This window comes from Aptenodytes forsteri, unplaced genomic scaffold (assembly GCF_000699145.1).
Source record: "Aptenodytes forsteri isolate BGI_AS27 unplaced genomic scaffold, ASM69914v1 Scaffold428, whole genome shotgun sequence".
NCBI classification, from domain to species: domain Eukaryota; kingdom Metazoa; phylum Chordata; class Aves; order Sphenisciformes; family Spheniscidae; genus Aptenodytes; species Aptenodytes forsteri.
This window is the reverse complement of record NW_008794177.1, coordinates 670,768-690,741: the sequence shown is the minus strand read 5'-3', so window position 1 is coordinate 690,741 and position 19,974 is coordinate 670,768. Positions and strand designations below refer to the sequence as shown.

General features: G+C 41.3%; 1 protein-coding gene across 4 annotated transcripts in view; it reads left to right on the top strand.

Moving 5' to 3' along the window:
- Positions 1-19,974, top strand: part of MAP4 (microtubule associated protein 4) — a 161,291-nt gene that overhangs the window by 72,300 nt on the left and 69,017 nt on the right. The gene's annotated exons all lie outside the window — the stretch shown is intronic.

The window sequence follows — 19,974 nt, the reverse complement described above, 5'->3', positions numbered from 1 at the left end:
GGTTTGTTTGTAAAAACAACTGATTTAATAGGGGTTTATCCTGCTTGCAAAAAATTCAGAAAGAATTGTGTGCTGGGATGTCGGAGTGGCTTTGAGAGGTTCTATGACATGGGCTAAATATGAACCTAGGGGTTAGGAAACGTCCCTAATCCTGGCTCTAGTTGTAGCTCCCTCGGAGGCCTTAGCTCTTTAATCTTCTTCCATTTCAGTCCCATCACTGAAAATAGGGTAAGGCTGATTATATTGTGCATTTTATCTTTTATGGCTATGCTGCATCTGTTGTTATCGCAGCGTTCTCATTTCAGTGGTGTCGACTAGTACCAGGGGTAATCTTGGATTAATCTGACCTTTTCTGGAAAAAAATCTTGTAGTTACGAAACGTATCTGGATACGGTGAGGCTGAGCAAGAGGAGATCTTTGGTAGTGAGAGCAAATCTACACCTTGGAGCAAGTGTATCCTTTAAATGGCTAAGTAAATGGAAATTCAGCTTAGCAGCCAGCTTGCTAAGCGTCTAGTGTTTCCTCATTAAACCCCATAAAACTGCTCTCTATGGAAATATTTTTGAACAAATTCAGCTTAGTCTTGCATTAGTAATTCACTGAAAAATAAAGAATTTATAAATATGCTCATCAGTAATCCCCCCGTTTGCTGCTATTTTGGTACAATTTGTACAGCTATTTGTGAGCTCCAACCCATAAAATACCAAGTATACCTTCAGTAGAGTTTGTGTTTCTAAAATGCTCAGGCTTTTGTCCAGTATAGCGTAAAACTTACCTGAATTATTGCTGAATGAGTATTGGAAAAGCTCTGCAACTTTCCGGAGTTATGAAACTCTGAAACGTGGCATGAGGGATGCCCAGGATCCTGTTGTCCTCTCCTGGCCCAGGGAGCTCTGCCTGGTCCTCTCTGAACGAATCTCTTCTCCCTTTGGGTAATGCTGCAAGTGAGGCGTACCCTGTTCTTGGAGATTGTGCAAAATGCAATGTTTGATAATTTTTTAAGCATGTACTCTTTCTTTTTCCATTTCTGTTGATGAATACTGTGCGGTATTGCCTTTCCTTCATCTGATGTGATAAAAGCTCACCTCGATATGTTGGAGTTGGTCCCTCCTCTGTTGAAGCTGCTCTTTTCTGCTGTAATGAACAGGGTAGGGTCATGGTTTCCGTAACACGGAGATGCTGTGGTGTTTGAACAGGAGGCTGTTCCCATAAATCTGGCAGTTCATTTTAGCAGCAGTGAATGGCAAAATAAGCTGCTTCCTGGAGATGACTGGGTAGAAACTGAAATTTCTTAACAGGCATCTGGCTGTTTGCATTTAATCAGTGCCTGTTAAACTGCAAGATTAACAGCTCCCTTAGGAGTGATCATATAGCTTTAGGGCTGTAGATATTTCTGTAGACAATTGATGCTGTAGGCAACTATGAAATTAGAAATGACTTAGCAAGGCAGAGAACTTACATGAGACTCTAGGAAGTGAACAAAACACGATTCATCCCAAAAAAGAAATTATCTGGAAGGGATGCTTGATTTTTGTTTTGTCATGTAACTTACTATGTTATTTAACCTTCTTCCTTTTAACTAGAGCACACTATATTTGACCTATCTATTCTAAAAAAAGAATTTTCTGTAGTTCTCTGACAAGTTAGTTCTTCCATGCCCTCAGGTTAGTCTGGCTTCCTGAAAAACACCAGAGTCTGGCTAAAGTTGCTGTCTTTCTCTGCTCTTCCTGAACTGCTGGGGATTTAGCATTTAAGAGGGTTGGTAGTTTCCTCACAGATGACTGTAGGACTAAACAATGGCATTTTATTCTTCTGGAGTCCTCTTTTCTGTGCAGATTAAAACGTTAAATGGCTATTTACCAGATTCAAGAGGAAAATGCACTGGTATTTAACGATGATGCCACATGGTGAGTTAGTGGGGAGGCTGGGAGGAGAACTTGGGTTTCCTGAGCCAACCATTAAAATTGTTGCTTCCCAACCAGAAACTGGCAGGCAGAGCGTCAGGACCCGAGATGTGACAGCATTTGCCAGCAGAAAGCTGTCGTGGGTCTCATCATCAATCTGTAATGGCTGTATGAACTGTTCTGTGTTAATGGGATTTGGCAGAGGAGAAGGGTTAGAGGTGTCTGGGTTTTTGATCTGATGCCATGTATTCTGCGTTAATTGATACACAGCTTTTTGTGCTTTAAAATCTCTTTTCTTGGTGTCAATTTAAGACGTGCTGCTGTAGAATGAAATTTGTCAACAGGGTAGAAAGTCCAAGGGTGTTGCTGATAGCAGAGAACAAGCATCTAATCTCTACCTCTGATACATGCAGATAATACAAATTTGGCTATTCAATTTAGTCCAGTGTGTCCGAGATGTGAGGTAAGAACACTTTCTCTATGTCTGAGAAGATAACTTCTGTTTCTTTATCTAAGTATGGCTATAAAATGGGATTCCTGTTGTACTGCAACGTTATGGTGTCACATTGTCACCTTTCCCAGTTCAGATGGACCACTACCACAGCAGCGTCCTACTCGCTGTCGTTGCTCTAGCTGCAGTTAACAGCTTACAGCATAGAGACAAACCAAGTACAAACCCAGGTAATTTTAAATTACATTTTTAGGCAAATATTGTTGAAGGCAGAGAGTACCAAACATGGGAGACCAGAATGACTCGTTAAAAAGGTCGACCGTGGAATGTGTTGATGGGATCAACCTTTCTTAGATTAACTGAGGCAAGAGAGTCTTTGGAGCCCAACCCTGTGAGATAGCTACAGGCACTGGTTACCAGCTGTAGGACTGGCTTCTTGAGACCACCTTGGCACTCTTCCCCCTTCAGGTTATTTCCTTTAAACTAGCCTGGGTCAGCACGTTTGAGTTGATCACATGTTGAGACATTTCTGTTCTTAATATGTATGTATTCTGCAAACCATGGACTTTGTTTAAATGTAAAGCTATATAATATTGTAGGTTTTTTCAAACCAATTGAGTACACAAATCTGAAACATAATGGTAAAGAACTGAAAGACTTACTTCCATTTACTGTTTGAATCCACAGAAAAATACAGTCCTTCTAGATACACATTTTGGAGAGAGGTAGTGTCACATGGATGCAGTTAACACACAGGCAAGCATCTAACTTATTTTCATAGGATACTTTTATTTGCAGTGTGCTTAGTGTAAAATACAGTGGTAAGAGAAGCCAGCTTTTCAAATGCAATTAAGTAACACAACCCTGCCCCTTTTGTAAAATGTGGAATTACTCCGTGTACTGGTTATAGCCCAAAACTATACGGTTAAATTCTAATACCTTCACCCAGCCTGCCCTTTCTAATCGTTGTTTATGGAAGGCATCAATCCTGCTGAGAAACTAAGGTGCAAATAATATTTTGAAAAGGCTAGCTGTGATTTTGCCCATTTTACGGGGATGACACGTAAAGTCTATCTTTGGGGTCAAGCTCTGGGGTTATGCAGTGGTGAGCCCAGTGCAGTGTCTTTGCTCGCAGGGTGTTTCACTGAGCTGCACACTGGTGTGTTTCAGAGCTGTCCTGTGCCACCTTTACTGTTGGTGTCTGAGGCACTGAAGATGTTTTATTAATAAACTTGAAATATGTCTGGTTTAATTTAATAACACTACAAAGTGAGCATGAACCTGGAAAGTTGTTCTTGGGTAAGCAAACCCAGATTCTAACTACTGTAGGTAGAAGTGTGGTTTCTTTAATAAACACCTTGAAAAAGATGAGTTTTCCTGTCTCTACGCGTGGGCTGTTTCACTGCTTCCATTCCTTGATGGTTACTTAGAGAGCTTCTTCTAACTTCCATACTAAAGATACTGTGGAAATGATACAAGCAGTTGTTCTGTGCAAATATTGGCTTTAAGTTTAAGGAAGCACTTCCACCTCCCTAGCAATTGCCCCAGTAAATTCATGGAGAAGAATCTGTTTTCTTTCCTTCTTTTTTGCTGAGCTAAACCATTTGAACTCTTAATTTCTTCATGATATTCAAGAAAGTTTTAATATCATTGTCCATCTTCCAGTCCCAAGTCATGGTTCTTTATTGTTTTTCCCAGGATGCTGGTTAGAGTGGCATGACATGTTTTACAGAAGAAATCTTGCTGTTATCTTAAGAGGCGTTGGTGCATCCCTCGCCTGTCGGGCTCCTCTTGTCTCTTTCTGTCGCACAGTTCAGTCTTTCTGTATTTCATTAGTAAGCTCACCCTGTGTTTCTCTTTGAACACCCTGTTTATGGCATAAATCCTGTTAGTTCATGTTTTGGTCCCTTGCATAACCTTGAATTTCATAATGTCAAACACTGTCTCAAGTCTACCATTCTGATACTCCAAATCACTGAATTCTTCCTGGATGGCATCATAGCACTGTTTGCTGACTTTTAACTTCATTTCATCAGAACCCTTTCTAATTTCTGAGATTAAAAATTAAAATGTTAAGCCTGATAACTCTAATAACTAGTTATATTCCTCCAGCAAGATAATTCCCCTTTTGACATTGCCTTGCCATGTGTCACTTAGCCAGTTCTTTATTTACCTTTATGTCATTTCCTTGTATCTCCAGTTTCCCTAACATTTCCCCTGGCTACAGATAAAAGCACTTTGCTTTCAGTTAAGTCATGTCTTCCATACTTACTTTGTCCAGAAAATCTCTTATGTTACATCTCCTACATTCACATTATCCTGTTTTTCAATGATGTAAACAGCTTATCTTTCAAAATGTCACTCATATGAAAACGGTTTTGCAAGGTTTTAGGGAGTGATCAGTGTCTCAATCTTACAACCAAAATGACTGACTCTGCTTAAAGAAAAAATAGAGAAAAATCTACACGTATATGTATGTTACTTGAAGTTTCAGATAGTTTGATGCAATACTGTGTTCTCCTAAAGTCATAGACTCAGATTCAACATGAATGGGAACCAAATAATCATTAAAAGATCCAAAGTAGAGTTGCCCAGTTTAGTAGCTGAGAGTTGATGAAGATTAGATTTACCTGGCCAGACCTTCAGTTAAAAAGAAACATATGTACAAGCTGATTATTGGTCTCAACTACCAGTTGTGGGTTTTGTGTTGATTAAAAGAAGACCTGGTCTAAGGGGTTGCATCAATTTTTGTACCTCTTATTCTTTAGGCTGTTCATTAAAGTGATTTACTTGGAAGCTAACCTTGAAAGGCAGTCCTGCTTGTTGAAGGAGTAATTGCAGGAATATTTAAATTGCTGTTTGCTCTTCAGGATTATGGTTAGTTGAAGGTTGTAGGAGCATGTGGTATCTTCCTTGCTTTAGATCTGGACTATTTACCTGGGATCTCTGAGTATTACTATAGAAAATGCTGTGAGAAAGATCTTGAGCCTCATGAGTTTTAATTCTGAAGGATAGAGTATTTGATAAAATTTAAAATCTGAACATACTGAGAGATCTATAGCTGATTTGTAACTAAAAGGTCTGTTACGACTTCTGGAAAAGCCAAAGAATACGCAGGGAAGAAAAAGCTTACCGAGACTGTTTCCATTACATTAATTTTTTTTTTTTTTACCCCTTTCTGCATTCTGACAGTTTTCATTTCTTGGAATTCATCCTCCTAGTTGGCCAGTTAATTCACATTTTCAGAAGGGCTGCCACTGTATTTCCTCTGTTGAATGAGCTCTTCCTATCCCTGACTGCTGTAGCTAAAACAATGCAGAGATTGCACCAAGTTCCACTGATGTCGTCGTTGCTGAGACTTGCACTGCTCTTCTGTCTCAGTAGTATCTACGATCCTGCTAAGGTTGCTTCATAAAAATGTTTCAGCACTAAATCTCAGTGAAGTGAACACGCTTAGTCAGAGCGAGATGTCTCAATGCGCATCTTTGAATTTGGTGATTAATTCAAATATCGCATTTCAAGCTGTACCTCCGAAAAACCTCTTTGGGGGATTTGAGGTTTTTTCCCCATTTATACACTTGGGAGTAACCTTTGCCTACTGTATACACAGTGAACACGCTTAGTCAGAGCGAGATGTCTCAATGCGCATCTTTGAATTTGGTGATTAATTCAAATATCGCATTTCAAGCTGTACCTCCGAAAAACCTCTTTGGGGGATTCGAGTTTTTTTCCCCATTTATACACTTGGGAGTAACCTTTGCCTAACTGTATATACACCACTCTTTTACAGCCTTCTAACGTGTGTTCCATTTGGTGCTCTAAGCGTGCTGGTTGTCAGTGCATGACATGCACGTTGCACCTTTGCAGCCCTCTGCAGAGCACGGGACAGCTTCTGTAGACATTGCATCATGCAGTCGCCCAGCTGTGTTTCAAGGTCAAACTTTCTGTGCACTGTTGTATTTTTCCTAAAATGAAAACAAACCAGAAGACTCGTCTGCCCTGACTGCAGAAATGCCCCGCAGTGCACTCACTGCGGTTCTCAATGCAGCTGGGGCTTCGCAGGCCATGAAGGTCTTCTGATAACCCTGGAAACGTCCAGTCTACTTACTGTCAAACAGGCAGGAGCATTAGTGGTTCTGCTTTGGCTGTGTGCCTGAGACCCGACTCTGTCAAATACATCTAGGTGAGACAAGTCAATATTAGACCAGAGATCTAAGTAATAACTTTTTTTTTCTTTATATGTTGGGTCTGTGGTGTGTAGGTGGGAGCTCCCATGCACATACCAGCTCCAGTAGCCTTTCCTCCGGTGGACTGCTTCCCTCAGGTAGCTGTGTTCAGTCTTGAGTGGCTTGTCCACATGAATAAAGGTACTTTATTGGTTAGTTTTACAGAGAGAAAATAGTATTGACAAGATTTAATTTAGCACACAAAACACCAAAACCTCCTTAGTGAGGAATTCAAAAATTCCTAGAAAACTGGCTGACTCTTTACAAGGCTGTAAATTATAATGACTTCAAAAGAGCAGACACAGCATGACACTTTTCTCATTCTCTAAGCAGAAGCTTCCTGAATAAATAGTAATCGAATTGTAGATTCTTCTAGTATTATGTAAATGGCTTCATGCTTTGATGTCTCTCGTGTCATTAGTTTGACACTAGCTGGAATTAATGGCCATAAAAGTGTATTACAAATGTGTCAGATTTCTCTTGACTGCTTCTGATTCCTCATGTGAGCTCGCCGCTTTTGCCATGGGATTTTAAAAGCAGAAAGTAGGTCACCGCAATGTGTGTGAACATAGGCTGAGAAACGGGCTATAATCTCAGCTTAAACAAACATGACTGTAATGCTGAAGGGAAATTTTCTATTTTAAGCACTTATTTCCATTATCACTATCTCATTCTGCAGAACAAGCATATGGGGACTTCTGTGTACATGCACCCACAGATGGGATTCGGGAAGCAGTGGAAAAGAGAGAGAGAGGGGTGCGTGTGTGTATACCTATATATATATATGTGTGTATTTATATGTTTCAAAAGTGACAATATATATTGTCACTTCTGAATGGTTCCTCTGCATCTCATGTGAAGCAGGCAGGGAAAGAGTGAAAGTGCCAAAATATGTAGGTCAAAAGAAGTGAAGCGTTTTGAATCTAAGCATCAATCAAACACTAATGGTTCTGGGGATGGAATTACTGATACCGTGTGGTTGAACACGGAGCAGTATTACATTAAAATTTTTCAGAGTTCCCGGACTCCATGCATATTTATAATACATTCTTAGTCCTCCGAGTGGCTTCCTTGCTAACAGCTCTGGGCGTCTGGTTTTGGGGATAAGTGTTGGCTTACAATCTAGAAATATCTGAAATAAGTTGTTTGGATTTTTTAACTAGGAGAAGGGTTAATAAATGAGCTGGTGCTGTCTCTATCGCATGTTTTTACTTATAAGAGCTGAATGAAGATAAGGATAGAAGATAAGGTGGAAAGCAAGTAAATATGATAGAATTGGCTATTTTTAGGCAAGTAAAGGTATGAGCAGCAGGGAGAAAAGGATAGTGAATTTAAATTCATCTTGGCAATCAGGGATCTCATGAGTTAAATCCGTTGGGAAGATGAAGTGCTGAAAAACTAATGAAGGCAAATGATTCATTTGTATAGGCAAGACATTTGTAGACTTACTAACATGGCTGTGTCAGGAGTTCTTTAAAGGGTCTGGAAAAAAGGAGGAAACTACTAAAAACAGAAGCTAGGACTTATAGCTTGAGAGATTTTAAAACTACACAGATTAAGGTACATAATGATTTACAACTACTGAAGTACATGAGTCAAAAAGAAGGGGCTTTCTAATTTATTAGACATAAGAGAAGGTTGAAAGAAGACTATTAATCAGAGATGGAGGAGAAAATGATGCAAAATGGCTGCAATGTTCAGACCCTTGTCTCCTTTAGTTTTGTTTTTTATTATTTGATTTGATAAGTAATACTGTTTAACAGGGTTGTAGCATAGGCCTCAATAGCAAGTCTTTACACCTGACAGAGTACAATTAAGATCAGCCTCCGAACCATCGACAGCTGTCTTGAACTCATGGGGATGTGGGCAGAAGGTCCCAGGTAATGGAAGAGGGCAAGCACCATACCTGGGTTAGAGATGTGAAGTATTACTAATTTTGCAACCTAATTTAAATTCATGAAAAGATATTAGAACAAGTGATGAAACAACCAGCTTATTACCCTGCTATTCTCTAGCTGGTTATAAACAGGACGCACTGTGCTCTGGCAAGTCAAGCTCTTTTTGTTTGACAAGGTAGCAGATGAAGTGTAAGAAAGATTGGGTGCAGTGAGTAAGGATGTTTCTTTAGCATGTCCTCAGTTTCCTAATTTCCTTGTTAAAAGTTCTGAGAAGAGGCAGCCAGTTTTGTGCCCTCCTCAGCTGGAGAAGTAGCTCTTGAAAAGTACTTATTAGTGGATCACTTTCAAGTACTTGGCTGGACACTCCACATATGGTGGTATATGGACCTTATTCTTGTATGAGTTCCTGTTTGTAAATACTGACTTTTAAAAGAATATGCTTGGAGATCATGCTCATTCCGTAGGGACTGTAAGTGCTTTTATTTATTGTTGTTTTCTTCTCTGGCCCTGATTACATTTGAAGAAAGAATTCAGCAGAAAAGCACTTGAAGGTTGTCAGGAGAAAACTTGGGAATTGTAACAGATCACAACTGAAATGCAGCTCAGCACAGAAAAGCAGCTGCCGTGTCCTTGCAGGAGCGTTGTGTGCGAGGAGGTAGAGGCAGTTATTCTGCTCCAGTTGCTTTCGATGACGACTTGGCTGGGTAGCTGTGCCCGATGTCTGTCGACCAGGCAAATGGAAGACAGTCTGGGGATGTGGGGAATGTGTGATGTTTAACTGACCCATGAAAAGACATCTCAAATATAAAATATTCTTCATGAAGAGAATGGTAATTGGTTAGTCTGTCTGGGCATTGGATAAGAAGAAATCTTATGCTATCTTATGATCTTAAAGATAAAGGAGTACTTTGTGTCTAGCTGAAGAGAAATCTGCAGGCTTATTTTTCATGGTAGTTTGGGTAAATGTGATCTGGTCTCAGTGCAGAAGGATAAAGCTTAGAGAATGTTGGAATTCCTCAACATGAGTTACCAAATCATCATCGGATGGTATGTAGGTGATATTTTCTTTAAGAATTTTGCCAGCTTTTTATACCTCAGCTATTTTTTTTTTTTTTTTTAAAATCCACTCTCTGGATCTTGGGTTTCCTCGGGGCAGGGGGGCACTGTGCTTCGAAAGCCTCAGTCCTACTTGCAGAATGGCAGAAGCTCATGTCTTACCTGCTTTTCCATGTTTACGGTGTCCTGAACCCTCTTTAGCTGTTAGCCTCAATCCAGGCTGCAGCCCAGCATTCCCTATAACATGTCACAGGGACCAGCTTGTCTTATCAGCTGGATCATGGTTCTTCCTGGGCCTCGTGCTGCTGAGCAGTCCCCTGGTCCTCAGCTCCATGGAGTCACCATATACCTGAGAGGTACCTTGCAGCAAATGTCCTGAGGTCAGGGCTCGCATGTTACCAGCTGTTAATGCACAGCACCTGTAAATCCTGCTCATTTTCCAAACTTCTGGATTGCATGTCTGGGGTCTAGTGTGTCTCTTTGGTAATGTTTTCTCATCTTTTCCACCCACATCCTCAGAGGTTTAGGGGACACCCGTGTCCCTGTTCAGGAGAGTACTAAAATTGCCTTGGAGGAAAAGGGTTCCCAAACCTGTCTTCCTTGAAAACCAAAGCCCTTACAGCCCTCCAGGGTGGCAGTTTATGCCTTCGTATATCCATGTTTGAAAGGCTTGAGCATTAAGTTCAGCACTGATCTTTCCTGAACGAATCCTTATGCTGGCTCCTTGCTGCTGCTTCTGTTCTTCTCAAAGGCTTCTGCTCTGAAGTGCTGCACAGTTTTTTGACCCTGGATTAATCTGGAGCACGGTCAGTCTTCTCAAAATGTGCCACTGCCATGTCTGAGATGCTGCTCCAGCCTCTCCCCCTATCCTGCTGGAAGAAGTTATAATGATGTGTTTGAACTGGAGCATTCCCTGAATCAGTATAAAGCTGTTTAAATTTGGTAACAGCCCTTTCAGGGGAAATAACTTTTTCCTGCTTGGAACAAGGGATGACAGCGCTCTGGGTCACAGCTCACTGCTGTAAACTGCAGTGTCACTGGCTCGTGGTGACAGTGTAAGGGACACGCTCTCCCTGCTCAGGGTAGTACTGAGTGCAGAGGGGTTGCAGTCCACCGCAAAAACTCTTCAGGGCTTCCTTCCTCGTGCAGCGTCGCAGCGCTACACTGCACTGGCGGCTTCCAGATTGCTCTGGAAGTTGGGAGGCTTTTGTAGGACGTTAAAGCAACACAACTCAGTCTGAGACTTTATGGAAGGGCAGGTGATACTTATTTTAAGCAAACCTTTTTTTCACTTGTGATTGTTTTTGCATTGCCCTCACTTGCAGACCTGTGTACTCATGAGCATGAGATCTCTATGCTCAGGAGCTCTGGCCAGGTTGGTAGCATGGGGGCTGAGACTCCACTGCAGGTTCCTCACATCTCTTGGGCTCTCCTCTGGTGCCAGCAAACTGGGTTTTGGACAGGCCTCGTATGCCCACCATAAGGAGTTCCCACACTGTGAGTCTTTTGCCTCAGAATTTTGCTTATTTCAACTCATAAATTTTAGGCGAGGCTGCCTGGTCAAGGTGTTCAGATACCTTCTTGTACATTCTTCTCCTCAATTATGAGGCTGGATCCAAGGCCAGGGAATGGGGGAGTGATGTAGCTGACTCAATCTTGGTGTTATTGCTTTGGGGTTTCTATATGTAGAGATGTTCTTTTATGTTGTCTGCCTCTTGTGTTGGGCCTGTTGAACAGGTTTGTGGGTTTTTTTCATGGCTTTGGATTGAAATATTCACTACCAAGGATACGCAGAAGGCCCTCAGCTTGAGGAAGGAACCCCAAGTGAAACAGTAAAACTGTCTTAGTTGTATCACTTGGCTCTCCAAAATATCAGTTAGGAAAAAACAAACAAAAAGCCCAAGAATAGCAAAAAGTAAAAATATTCAACCATGCTTCAAGTGTCTGGTTTTAAAACACCTGGTAACACAGGCAGTATTCCTGTAATCCTCATCTTCCTGCAGAAAACACAAATGTCGTTCTCTTAATTCACTGAACAGATACCTCCTCGGAGTAACACTTCATGGGTAAAAGAAGTCTCCGAAGTAGAGGTATTTTGTTTATGTGTGCCTATGACAACACTGTGGAAATAAGCCTTTAGAGAGCCTTTTGTTTAAAAATAGGATTTCAAGTGCCTTCGTTATTAAAAAACGAAGAATCTATTGAGTGCGGGTCTAGATGGAGGAATCTAAAGAGAGTATCTGGTGGAAGCTGTCCTGCATTGCAGTCCGGAGCGTTGTCAGCGATCTGCAAGACTTCTCCAAAAACATCTGAAATGTGACAACAAATTACTCACTTCCGGAGCATCTGACATTCCCAGGGGGAAGCAGGAGCATGAGAACAGACATCTCTGTAGAGCAATTAGAGCTGAGGTTGGGAAGTGTGCTTTCTGTGCACCTCTGGTTCTTGCTTTCAATTTGTCATGAAGCAATCACTGCTGAAGAAACGTCTCTTTAGGAAGAACAAGTAGGGAAAAAAAAGCTACACAATAAACTGTAACAATTGCATCTTTTTTTTTTCCTTGCAGATTTTTTTTTTAAGGCAAAATGTGAACCTTGTGTTGAACTTTAAAGTTACTGACTTTGCATCTTCTCAGGAGATACTGGTTCTGACAGTCGTACGCACTGAGCTTTTTTAGCATTCTGGATTATATAACAGCATGGAATTTCAGAAGAAAAGCAATAAAATGTTTCTTGAATTGTCATCACTATCTGAAATGCCCTGTGGTTTTTTGAGGACCTGTAATATATTCCTGATCTTCTTTTTCCCATCTAACTCAATGGTGGATTTTAATTTGCCTCTCATGGCAGCAAATTAATGTATTTAGAGTAATCTCAGCCAGATTTGGATTCAGCGCTAGCTCCTGGTAGTTAAGCCTTTATCTTCTGCAAGGACAGAAGTGTTTTTCTCCAAAAGCAGCATCTGAAGTGCCTGCGAAGGCTTAGGAGGCTGGAAGGGACCTCTGACATCTCGAGTCCAACCCCCCCTGCTCAAAGCAGGGAAACCAGAGGAGGCTCCTCGGGCTCTATCCAGCTGGGTTTGAGTTATCTCCAAGGATGGAAACTCTACAACCTCTCTGGGAAACGTGTCCAGGGTTCAATTTCCCTCAGATTTTTATTAGGGGGAAAAAAAGTTGAAGTGGAGTTACCTGTATTTCAGTTTGACAAGAGGAAAGTCACTGGGCAGAAAGTAATCAGTTTGGCTCTAGTCTGGATAAATTATTCTCCATCAAGGCTGCCAGCTTTGTGCTTTATATATTTATTAAATGCAAAAACTTCTTTTAATCTTGAGCTCTTACCCTCTTGGATAAAAATGTACGAACTTCCTTTGGTAGGCTGGTCTACATCCTTTTCCATGTAGTTGTTTGTCAATGTTTATCCCTTAGGTTTTGGATATTAGTGAAGCTTGTCTGTAATACTCATTTACAGTTATTTTAAGACCCTTCACTCTGAACTGAACTAGACAATATTCTATTTTACAAAATAATGAAACTTATAATAAAATATTGAGAGGTTATTCCTGCCAGGTACTTCCCATTTACTCTGAAGCCAGTATGCACAAAGGGAGCGCTGAGCATCTTTGAAGAGGTACTGTGTAACCTTTAAGGTGAGGCTTCTGTATCCCCTGCCCTAAGTAATGCATCAATGTCCTGAGCGAGGGAAGGAGGAGAACCCAGAACATCTTGGCTGCCTGTAGGGGTTTTTACCTGATGTTCCACATGTCATCCCATCCTATATAACACCGTTGGCTAGCATATTGAAGGTAGTACCTCTGTGTGCGTGTGTGCATAAAAAAATCAGAGAGGACGTGCAGGCAAATATCTTGTGAATCCATATGCTGCGAATCGGAAGTTGCTCGTGTTAGTTACTGCCCGTAGCAGCCTGCTGAGTGCAGCTGTGCGGAGCAGAGCCTCATGCAGGAACCAAGTGCTACCAAAACAGCTCAAAACCTCACGTAGAATGTAAAAATTTGCATGTTACCAAACCCCTGCCTTCTAACAATGCTTCTTAAAGTTCCTTTTAAAGGTAGTAGTATACCATACCCTGCAGAGGTGGTGTGGACTTCCATTTCCTTTGAGATTGCTGAAAACTTATTGCAGGGCACGGCTTGTTCTGCCAGCTGGTAAAACTATCAGTCTTAGGTGGTGATTGCAGCAAGGCAAACTTGGCATCCATTTAAGATACTGAACCAATGCAGTCGTCTGGGCAAATTAGCTTTTAAGATCAGCTACAGGAATGAAGCTCTTAAGCTTCTCTTTTTCTGTTTGCTTGGCTTGGTGCTGGCAGGGACATCTCATGGCTGCAGACTCATTAATTTTGAAGATACTTAACCTCTAGCTAGAGATCTGGTCAGTGACCTATCAAGATTAGCATCTCCTGCAGCGCAAAGGCTTTATCATGGTAATCCTCTACTAAGAGTGCTCCTTGCTGGAAGTTCGCTGTGTGATGTCCTGCATGTTAGTGGGTACAGATTTTTTTTTTTCTTCTGGAGGTCTGAGCACAGCAGGCTGCCCAATGTTGGGAGCGTCCATGTTGTAGGTTGCCAGAAGTGCTGTTTTGTATGGATTAGCTTCTGAATTGGCTTATGGGACCATGCTGATCTTTGCGGAGCAGATGATAAAACAAACAAATCAACACTGTCGGCAGCCCTACTAAATGTTTTGCACACTTTCTCCGGAAACTGGTGTGGGATCAGTTCAGGGAAGGTGCTACTTGCATGGGATCCATATCTTTACTTTCAGAAGCAAGTTTGCTTTGTAAGTATGTTGTTAATGGTATTTTGTCCTTTAAGCAAGACTTTGTAAACTGTAATCCTACATTGGTTTATATTATCAACAGTCATAACCAGATTTTCAACTATCAGCAGGCTTTAATACTTGCTAAAATTACTTTACAGGTTTGTGTAAATTGTGTCCAATTTACATCTTGTATTGAGTACGTTATCTGCTGCTGATACATATTAATAGATACTTTCAGGATTGATTGTCGTAAGAGTTTGGCTAGTCATTTTTGTTTGCTTTTGTCTTTTATTTGTAGATCACATGTAGACTGTGTGTTTTAGGAGAGTCTGCAGAACTGGGTTTGGAACTGAAAAATCCTCTTCTACAGTCCTTGGGACCCTGTTTCTGAGATCACGTTTCTTGTGTTCCACCAAGCTTGCTTGAATAAGGAGGAACTCAATACTGGGACGGGGTGGGGATGACAAATAAGCTGGAAGTGTCCACTTTATAGCTGTATGGCAAGTAATGTTGAAAAACACTTTGACTGGGAATAGCAAGGGAGTTTTTGCTAACGCTTATTTTGTTAACAACAATCTCTGTTCTCCGCTTGCATAGCGAAGATCAGCCTCAGCAGAGGCACGCCGCTGGCAGGGTGGAGTGAACGGCTGCTCTGATCTCGGAAGCCTTGTGCCTGCTCCTGACCTGGCTGCTGGCCTCTTGGCTGCCTTGAGCAGCTAACTGGACTCCTTCTTATGTCTGTTTTTCTGCTGGAAAGCAATGGTGGTTTTGTTTTGTTTTTTTTTAAATTAGTATCTGTTATGAAAATATTGTATGAAAAATATGCAAGTCTTTGGTTTATATTTCTAATGATCTGGCAGAGGCAGTTCATAACTGCTTTGGAATCATCTTTCATCTGGCTTTTGGGGTTTTTGCTAGAACTAAGGGTTTGCAAACACCAATACAGTTTTGCTCAACTGTTACAGGAGTTTGATTTCATCCGATGTTGCATGTAAATGTTTCCCTCTACACTTCTTTTTGTCTTCTGCCTTACTGTCCTGCTCATTCCTTTTCCAGCAAGGTGCGGGGTTGAGGGAGGTTCCCCTCCTCTTTATTTAGAGGCATGAAAGAAACCTGTCTATTAAAAAAAAAAAAAAAGTGGAGGCTTTACTTCTGGTTTACCTGTTGTGACCCTAATTTTATGTTCTTCCCCTGTGAGATCTACTAATAATAGCAATATGCCAATATGTATTTGTGGTCTAGTACTAACAGATTTAGTTAAAATACTTAGAGTTCAATCGGTGTGTGCTCTACAGTTGATCAGACTTAGCATGGGTCCAATCCAAAAATCAGTTAGTCATCTTTGAGAAAGTTCACGTCAAATTTCCTTAACTGCTCCCAGATCTCTTCCTCACACTGACAAGGACATTTACGGTCTCCTGTATTTTTGCTTTAAATGGAGTTTTATAGACAAATGAATGACAGGTTCCTGTCCAGAAGAATTTACAATAGAATATAATTAAATCCCTTGCTATTCTGCACCACAAATAATCGTAAATAATAATGTCTCTTGACACACGTAGTGGCACTTTATCTTCAAAGTACTTTGCAAATCTAAACGGTCATTGTCTGTCTTAATAAAATATTTCCTGCTTAAATTGTCAGCCTTTAAGCTACCCTCAGACTCCATAATCAGCCAGCATTGCCTAGGCTGATTTTTCTGCCGAACCAGAGGGGGTTGTTGCCTTCGTGCGTCACCTTTCCTGCTTGCTGCTTGCACAGAGTCACACCTTGTCCTTTGTATAGAGGAAGCAGAGCTGTCGTAAACCTTGGCCCAGCAAGCTTCTGTATCCTCTCTGGCTGAAGTCAGCCATGTCAAATGTAGTCATTTAACAGAATAATAGCTAAAAGCCACTGGTAGAAAAGCAGCATCTGCTTGCTAAGTCGGCACTGCTTTAGGATGCTTGTAGCATCTGTGGGGCTGTAGCACAAGAGGTAGGAATAGCTCCATTGATGGTCAGAAATTACATTTATTCAAAAGCAGTTCTTCAGTTCTTTCTTTTGGTGGTGTTTACACAGAAGTGAAGTAGTAGAAGATTTTGTGTTTAGTAGAATTATACTTTGAATTCCCATTCTCTAGCCCTCAGAGTGCATATAAGGGTAAAAAATAAATGCATTTTATTTCTATTTAGTTGGATCAGAACCTGAATAGGAACTCTTCCGCAGTCGTGAACTTCTGTTAGAGCATAACATCGCTTCCTGTAGTTAGTGCCCATCTTGTTGTGATGTGTCAGTCAGTACCTGACCTGCGGCTGGTAGGCAGCGTTCTGTGTTTTGAATTTCAGTGAGGGAAAAAGCGTGTTTCCAGCATGTTACTTGTTCCGCTGTTTCTTGTGGGACACCCGAGTTCAAACGCTGGTGCCTTGAGCAGTCTTGTGAATAGTCTGTCTCATTTCCCTTCGAAGATCCAGTTCCTTTTTGCTCACTGCGTCCACAGTACGGCACGTCTGGTACAACATTTCTCAGCCCCCTCAGAAGCGGAGCATACCTGGGACGTCCCTGTTCAGGTCAGCTTGGGAGCTGGAAGCACCTCTGTTTGCACAGAGCTGGGGACAGAGCAGGAGGACGAGCCGGCGGCTGCGGGGCTGGCTGTGGGCAGCTCTGGAAGGCAGCAGTTCCGTGGGCAGGGAGAGCCCGCATCCTGCCTCCCGCTGAGGGAACTGAGCTGCTGTTAATTGAAACCTGGTGACGCCATCGCTGCCTCCCACTGAATTTGGGTAGAGAAACACTCGCCTAGTCTCCTGTCCTGTCTGCCATGCTGCAGTTCATGTAATGCCTCAGAGGGAGTTAGAGCTCATTAATTTTCCTGCCTTTCCTGGGGATTATCTGTGAAGTCCCTGCTAAAGTGTATTGCTGTTAACGACTCAAAATAGGAATATGCAGACAGTCATACGCCTCTGACCTTGCAAAGTTTTAGACCCCAGGGATGCTGTATGGCATTGAGCTCCAGAGTTTAATTATGAGAAGTAGTATTTATGTACTAAGCTGAGACTTTGACGTGTTGCTAACTTCATTGATCCACCTCCTGTTCTTGTAAAAACAAAGTCTCTGATCAAATTGCTGTAACCACTGATTGATTTGTACTGGTATAGTTTCATTATTTTGTGATGTAAAACAAACAAACAACCCCACAAAAGCCCTCTTTCATCTTACTCTTTCTCAATCACTTTTTTGTTAGAATTATTACAACTTCTCTATGAATCTTTGTTCCACCTTGCTACGAATTCTCTGTTTGCGACTGGCTGGTACCTCAGCCTCCTAGAACAGGCAGCGGTGTTTGCTTTTATATACCAGCATTGTGTTTTTAATTATTTCTTCCGTCCTGTTCCTTCTGTGTGTTAATGTTGGGTTTGCTTTTATTAACTGCAGTGTTGCACTGAATTAAGGGTTGTCTTCAGGGATATCTTTTGAGGCACACTATCAGTTTCCTTTCCTGAGCTCCAGTCTTGCAAGTAGTATTGTTAGCCTAAGTGAAGGTACAAATATTAAAAGCATAAAGAGATGTATTAGCAAGAGAGTGTAGCATATTGCATTAGGGGATGAGAGGAGGAGTTTGTGTAAATTTTTTTTGTGTTTCTTTCAAACTGATTTCTAGTTTCTTCTGGAAAGTCTAATGTTGTTGATAGAAGAGTTGACAAATTCAGGTCTCCTTAAAATGAAAATTAATCTGAAAAGTTGCAAGTCTGGGTATTTGTTTTGAGCCCTTCCCCCGCATTTGTCATATTTGAAAACTTTAGGACATATATTTTTGTTTCTTTTGTACAACTACAGGATCTGGAAATGTCTTTGAAAGCTGAAACAGCCGGGCTTTTTACAGTAACAGCTGAGACTGAGGGAGCTATAGTAGAGTAGCCAGTATTGACACAGCTGAAGTTCAGGATTTTTTTGTGTGTTAATTTTAAGTGTAAGTCAAACCTCGCAAGTGTTAGCTCATTTATAGCCAGCTTTCATGTGCTGTACATATTGATACATCTCTTATTTACAAGGAGAACTTAATGTATGCCTTATTCATGTGCTGTACATATTGATACATCTCTTATTTACAAGAACTTAATTTATGCCTTAGTGCTTTTTCCCATCCTGGCCATTACCGCTAGCTGCTGCTTTTGTTTCTCTGATGAATTGATTTAAAGTTGAAGTGTTAAAAATAGTGGTCAGTGGGGATGCATGTGCGGTTCCCTTCATATCCAAAGCTTCCCCCCAATATGTGGCCTGCAGCACTCTTGGGGGGCCTCTAAATCCCAGCCTCCCAGGACAGAGGTGAAATCCTCTTGTTCATGAAGATGTTGGTGCAGCTGGGGCTGTTGTCAGTGTTTCATACATCCATGTATCGTGGCGGGGGTGCAGGGATGCTACAGGCTCTTGCTTGTTCACTAGTGCATCCCAAGGTGCTACACTGGGAGAAGTGAATAGGCTGGAGCAAAGGGGAGATGTTATTAAAGGAAAAAAAACCCAAACAGGCACAGAAGGTGAGGAAGAGGAGAGCCCACGGTGTGTCTTAGTGCTGCTGTTGGAGGGTGTCTCGGTTCATAGCTGAGCTTTCTTGCTTTGGTTTTCTAAACATCTTCCAACTGCTTGTAAGGACTTCAGGAAAAGGCTGATCTGCATATTTTTAATATTCCTTGTGACAAACCTTATCAAAACAGTTTTATATAGTTTAACTTCTTTGCTTCCATGCATTTTTCTGTGAGGCATTTATAGGCTGTGAAAGGTGCTTACCAAGGCTTCAGAAATAAAATACTTGAGACTAACATCTCAAATTGCTGAAGGCTGTTAGTCTCAGTGCAGTTGTTTTTAACATGGGCCAGCAAAGATAGATTAACGTTTTCCTTGGTCAGATATAAACCATCAGGCTTTGATGTGTTGATGTGTTCAGAGAATTGTCTTTATTGTAAACTGGGGGAAGATTAGGCTTAAGTGTGAAATATAAAGTATACAAATAAAGGCCTTTGAGGTATTCAGGGAGAAGTTATTCACTTAAATGATTTGGAGTTTGTCTTCCTAGTAAAATAGAGAGCAAAACCATCCTATGGGTGGTACTAACATTTTTGTAAATATGGTCAGATTCGGTGCATACAAGTTGATGCCTGGGCAGGAGAGGAAGGGGCTTTGGTTTCCCCTCCTCCCCGCTGTGACCTGATGAGCAGGTTGTGTTCAGCATTTCTCTATTGACAGACTTGAAAGCTTTGCTCAGCCTCACAAGTTCAGGGTCTCAGGGTTGTTCCAGCTCATACATTAATGAAAAATCTCCCTAAAGATGTGTGAGGAACTAGTGTGTCTTGTCCAACACTTGAAAACAGGACGGCGCTCTGACGTGTGAGTTCATTCTTGATCTTACATGTGTATCAAGATGCAGAAATTCCCATTATTCTGTTTCTTATGTTTGAAGAGTTGGATCAAAGCAGTAAAAAATGAATATTCATGGTCTCTGGTTTGGCTAACAGTTCATGTTATCTGTTGGCCTCTTGTCCTGGTTTCAGCTGGGATAGAGTTAATTTTCTTCCTAGTAGCTGGTACAGTGCTGTGTTTTGGACTTAGTGTGAGAATAATGTGATAACACACCGATATTTTAGTTGTTGCTGAGCAGTGCTTATACTAAGTCAAGGACTTTTCAGCTTCCCAT